This window comes from Pan troglodytes, chromosome 13 (assembly GCF_028858775.2).
Source record: "Pan troglodytes isolate AG18354 chromosome 13, NHGRI_mPanTro3-v2.0_pri, whole genome shotgun sequence".
NCBI classification, from domain to species: Eukaryota; Metazoa; Chordata; class Mammalia; order Primates; family Hominidae; genus Pan; species Pan troglodytes.
Window position 1 is genome coordinate 143,112,887 of NC_072411.2, and position 6,681 is coordinate 143,119,567.

Genomic DNA, 6,681 nt, shown 5'->3' on the forward strand with positions numbered 1-6,681 from the left:
ACACCATTGCCCCCTTTCTGTATTTGGAACAAGTTCTGGTTCAAATGGAAAACGTGGCCTTTCTGGGCTGTCTCATGCCACGCCCACTGGGCTGCAGGCATGACCTGCTCTACCTGGCACTGGAGTGAGTCTTGCTGAACTCCATACCATGGCACTGTGAACACTAGATCGGGATGGGGCTGCGGGAGCAGGCAGAGATTTGTGCGTCTCCTCTGCACCTGCCTCAATATGCCATCGGCAACACAAAACACAAAAGATGAAATTACTAAGGATCTTGGGCCAGCGACAGCAGAGCATCAAGCCAAGAGTGTGGGGCCACCTGCTCTGAGGCAGCTCACAGACCCAGTGGTGGAGGCTGTCGATTTCATCCCTTCCTTTTCCCCTCCTCTCTCTCTCTCTCCCCCCACTTCATCTTCCCTCCTCCTCTTCCTCCTTTCCCTTCTGTCAATCTCATTGTTTTTCTTTGAACACTCGATCATTTCTCCACTTCTAAACAGAAAAATTAAACGCAGATCGGCATGTGACAAGCTGTGGGGCTTGCCTCTGCTATCCCTGCTCAGTTCCCACTTCCTGAGGTCAGAGTTCAGGGATGCAGGACAGGACCAACACTCCGAACCCCACCCTCCAACAGACTAGATCAAGACTTTCTCACATTAGTGCCCCCACAACGGCACTGAGGACCCACCCCCCACTGCCCTCTCTGCACACACTCAGAGGCTGCAAGCTGTCCAAGTGGCCAAGGGTAGGAGTGGCATAGTCCAGGAATGCTGGTCGCCCCAGGGCCCTGCCTGCTGACCTCTTGTTGAGAAGCAGGCTTTGCCCACCCCCAAATAAATCACTAACATGGAAGAAGTTTTCAAAAAGCAGCCACCTTGCGGGCCTGGGCCCAGGTAATTTCAGACTTTTAAGCTTAAAAAATCTAGACTGCTCTCCTATTACTTAAAGTGACCCATAGCTATGAAAAGGAGGAGACTGATGAAATTCTTGTTGTGAAGCCAGCATAACACTGATGCCAAAACCTGGTGGAGAGATCCCAAAATGGAAGACCACAAACCAATTTCGCAGCAATATGAATACAAAAATTACATAACACAGCCAGATAGAATTCAGTAGTACATTAGAATGATCCTGTAACATGGCTAAATTCTTCTCGAAAATACAAGTGTGGTACAGTATTAGGGATGGCATGAATATAATAATTCATTTTAGGAAGTTATAGGATTAAAAAAATGGGGTGATTTTAATCAATGTTGAAAAGGCATTTGACCAAGAAGCCATCTATTTCTAGTTAAAAAGAAAACAACCACACCCTTTAGGGAAACGTGGCTTCTTCCTTCACCTGAGGAGGGAGCAGCCCTGCAGGGTCTTGGTGGATGAGTCCAGCCAAGGGGCAGCCCAGGGCAGCAGGCAGCTTCACGCCTATCAGTTGCATGACTCTGGGCAAGTTCATTAGCCCCCTGTGCCCGTGACCTCTTCTGCAGCTGGAATAAAAGCTGTACCAACCTCATACAGCAGTGGTAAGGATTCGATGAATTAATGTGTAAAATGCTGAGACGAGGGCTGGACACACCATAAGCCCTATATAAACGATAGCTGACCTGGTGAAACAACAGAAAAAGCCTCATTACAATGAAGGATGTGCATTCTCACCTCCGTTGCATTTAGAAGTATCCGCCTATGCAATTAAAAAAGAGAAGAAAATACGTGACATAAATACATATTTGGTCTTTGCCCTCAGTTTCTGACACTGCATTCCTAAAATGCTTGTAATTTCCTAAGTGATGGGGTGCTAGGACCATCCTTTGTTTTGATATTTGCGTCCTAGACCAAATATTTGATTCCAGGACCTCAGGTCATGACAGAGAGCTCCTAAATCCTTCGGGCTTTCCTGGGGGATAGGAACGTCTTTTGTTCTAATTAAGTCACTCTTGGTGGGTCCTTGGATAGCTTCAGGATGGGGGCTGGTCACCAGAAAGATTAAGCCATAATTAAAATCTTGGAACTTTCAGCCCCACCCCCTCACCCTCTGGGGAGAGGAGAGAGGCTGGCAACTGAGCAGCAGGTCAGGCTGTGTGATGAAGTGCCATGGTCCGAATGCCGGTGTCCTCCCTCAATTCATGTGTTGGAGCTTAATCCCCAATGTGATTGTATTAAGAGGTGGGACCCTTAGGAGGTGACTGAGTAATGAGGTTGGAGCTGTCACACACAGAATTAGTGCCCTTGTTAAAGAGTTTGAGGACCCCCTTCTCCCCTCCACCAGGGGAGGACCCATAGAAGGCACCACCCACGAGGAACAGGCCCTCATCAGACGCCATATCTGCTGGTGCCTTGATCTTGGACTTCCCAGACTCCAGAATGATACGCAATAAATTTCTTTGTTTATCAATTATCCAGTCTGAGGTGTTCTGTTTTAGCAGCCGAACAGACCAGCACAGGAAGTCTTCATAAAAATCCCTAAAGGACAGGGTTTGCAGAGCTTCTGGGCTGGTGGACACACCCACGTGTCAGGAAGGTGGTGCCCTCCACTCCACAGGAACAGAGGCTCCTGCACTCGGAGCCCTTCTAGACCCTGCCTGTGTCCCTCTTCATGTGGCCATTCATCTGTGTCCCTGACAGGTCCTCCATACTAATCCAGTACATGCAAATATTTCTCTGAATTCTGTGAGCTGTCAGCAAATTATTGAGCCTGAGGAGAGGGTCCTGGAAGCTTCTGATTTGTAGCCAAGTTGAACGTAAGTGTGGGTAACCTGGGACTCACCACTTTCGACTGGCATCTGAAGTGGGGGTGGTCTTCAGAGGCCAAGTCCTTAACCGGCGGGGTCTGCGCTAATTCCAGCTAATTAGTGTCATCACTAAATTGTAGAACACCCAGCTGGTGTCAGAAGAGTTGGATAATTGGATGGTGTGGAGAAAATAACCCTCACATTTGGTATCAAGTGTTCAGGACAGGGAATAAACAGCTGTTTTTTCCTATTTAAATAGCAGGTTAAAATATTAGAATGGAAGAAACAAAGTTATTATTTGTAGATGATATAATCATCTATCTAGAAAACTTAAGGGATGAGTGACAAGCTATAGGGAACAATAAGTTAGGAGCTGGCATTATTAAAAAGTAAAAAAAAAAAATAGATGTTGGCACGGATGTGGTGAGAAGGGACTGCTTTACCCACGGCTGATGGGAATGTAAATTAGTACAACCGCTGTGGAAAACAGTATGGCGATTTCTCAAAGAACGAAAAGTAGAACCACCATTCAGTCCAGCAATCCCAGCATGGGGTATCTACTCAAAAGAAAGTCATTATATAAATTCTTTAAAAACTATCAATATACATGTTTATTGCAGCACAAATCACAATTCCAAAGATAAGGACTCAACCTAAGTGCCCATCAACTGATGAGTGGATAAAGAAAGTATGGTATATATACACCATGGAATAGTACTAAACCATAACATGAACGAAATAATGCCTTTTGCAGAAATTTGGATGGAACTAGAGGCCATTATGGTACCGGAAGTAACTCAGGAATGGAAAACCAAATACTGTATGTCTCACTTATAAGTGGAAGCTAAGCTATAGGTACACAAAAGCATATCGAGTGGTACAGTGGGCACTAGAGACTCCGAAGCGAGAAGGATGAGAGTGGGGAACAGGATGAAAAACTACATATTGGATACAATGTACACTTTTCAGGTGAGGAGTTCATTAAAAGCCCAGACTTCACCACTGTACAAAACCACCTGTAGGCTAGGCACCATGGCTCATATCCGTAATCCCAGCACTCTGGGAAGCCGAGGCAAGTGGATTACCTGAGGTCAGGAGTTCAAGACCAGCCTGGACAACATCGTGAAACCCTGTCTCTACAAAAATACAAAACTTAGCCGGGCATAATGGTGGATGCCTGTAATCCCAGCTACTCAGGAAAGTAGCTGAATCCAGTCGGGAGAATCGCTTGAACCCAGGAGGCAGAGGTTGCAGTGAGCCAAGATCGCACCTTTGCACTCCAGCCTGGGTGACAGAGTGAGACTCCATCTCAAACAAAACAAAACAAAAACCATCTGTACCCCTAAAGTTATAGAAATATTTTTTAAGTTTTTTTTAAGTAAGGAGCTGATAAGAAAAATTGTCACCAAGAAGGCAACACTTTCCACAAAACAATGACCAGTTAGAACCTATAATGGAGGAGTCCAATCATAATAGCAATCAAAAATTGCTAGAATGCATACGTAAATAAAGAATACATAAAATAAAAATAAGAATAAATACAATGGCAGGAAATAACAAGAAATATACAGTTTTCTCATTCATAAGGAAATTATATAGAAAACTTTGAAAATCCACCGAGAAGAGGTAAATTAGTGGAAAAGCACAGCGTATTTTTGGAAGAGGCAATATTGTAACAGAGCTAGCTTTCTCTAAATTACAACTACACATTCCATGCAATTAAAATAGCAACAGAAGTTCACATGGAAACACGAACATGCAAGACTAACCAGGAAATGTGTTAAAAAGAATGAGGAGAATCTGCCCTATAAGACACTAAAACATAATATGAAATTCTCATAATTAAAAAGATGCCAGTGTTGAAGAAGAAACAGATCAAAATTTTATGATAAAAGGTGTCCTTTCAAATAATTTTGGGGAAATAGATCATTTAATAACTATGTTATTTCCCACAGTGTCAGATACTGTGGGAAAATATAGAGCTGGATCCCCACCTGACATGTGAGTGACATCAAGACAAATTCCCAAGGGAATCAATATTAATTTGTGAAAACAAAACCTTAGGGGGCTGGGATGAAATGTGGTGGCCGTATGCAGTATCTTGGAGTGGAGAAAGCGTGACACATCACCTGAGCCCTCTAAAAAGATGAGGACTCCACAAAAACCCCAGCATCTCTATGGCCCAACACCATAAGCCAAATGGAAATCCCAGCCCCACACTGGGAAAATTATTTCCACACTTATGAAGATGCAGGGATTTCCGACAGTGTAAGGAGCTCTGCAAACCCACAGCAAACAATCTGAGTGATGACCCCAGAGATGGGCAGAGACTACAAAGGGACAGTTTGCAGAAGGAAAAACAGGAAGAGAATGGGCCAATAGCAGGGAAAAATATGGACACAGTTAAAGAACTGCACATCAAAGCGTAGGGTTGTTGGCTGGGTGTGGTGGCTCATGCCTGTAATGCCAACACTTTGGGAGGCCGAGGCAGGCAGATCATCTGAGGTCGGGAGTTTGAGACCAGCCTGACCAACATGGAGAAACCCCGTCTCTACTAAAAATACAAAATTAGCCAGGCGTGGTGGCGCATGCCTGTAATCCCAGCTACGCAGGAGGCTGAGACAATAGAATCACTTGAACCCGGCAGGCAGAGTTGCGGTGAGCCAAGATCACGCCATTGCACTCCAGCCTGGGCAACAAGAGAGAAACTCTGTCTCAAAAAAAACAAAACAAAACAAAACAAAAACAGTGGGGTTGTTTTTTGACCTATCAAAGTTCATACAATTAAAATGTCTAGTAATGTCCAGTGTGGCCAGCCCATGGGAAAATGTGCCATGGTAGTGTCCAGGGCAAGGACTGCAATGTTTCTGGACAGCAGTTTGTCAAAATGCACCTGCGTTAGCCTGCTCCTACCCTCAATTCAGTAATTCCATGGCTAGCAATTTGCCTGTTATATACACACACAAAAATTTGCCAACATAAATAGGCAAGAATATTGATCACAATATGGATTTAAAAACGACATAATCAACCAGGTGCGGTGGCTCATGCTTGTAATCCCAGCACTTTGGGAGGCCGATGTGGGCAGATCACCTGAGGTCAGGAGTTCGAGACCAGCCTGGCCAACAAGGTGAAACCCTGTCTTTACTAGAAATACAAACAAATTAGTCGGGTGTGGTGGTGCGTGCCTGTAATCTCAGCTACTCGGGAGGCTGAGGCAGGAGAATCGCTTGAACCCAGGAGTTGGAGGTTGCACTGAGCTAGGATGGTGTCGCTGCCTTCCAGCCTGGGCCACAGAATGAGAATCTGTTTCAAAAAATAAAATAAAATAAAAAATAATCAAGGTGTTCACCCGTGGGCACGGGCTAAATGGACTGGGGCGTACACAGGAGTGATTTCTCCAAAGCGTCTAAAATGAAGGAGTCTCAAAAGTATGTGCTGATGGGGGAAGATGAGTGGGGTTTGTTGTTAAATTGTTTAGAAGGGACACAGAAGAGTGTGCACAATGTAACCCCCTCATCCCGTTTTTCTCACTGAAAAGAATCACGAGAAACTGTTGGCAGCCTTTGTCATGGCTGGGGGTGACTCTTGGTGGGGGTTGTTGAGAAGGCACGCACTTCTTTCTTTTTAAATATATCCACTTTCTGTGTATATGATTTGAATTTTTTAATCTTAGGTGTAACTCTTTACGCTATTGGAGTTAGCGAGTAAGATGCCTTCATATTTTACTTTCTTTTGTATCATTCTGAATCTACACTACTAATAAATACTACATTAGGGAAAACGTTTTTAAAATCCTATCAGAGCTGTAGACTTCTAGATAAACCAATGTGGAAAGAATATTAGGTTAAATCATATCAAATTACTGATGTCTACTTTTGACCTACAAAAGTGGTAACTTTAAATGGTTCCATCTAATAAAAATAAATTGTAGAAAAATATATCACAAAATTTAAAA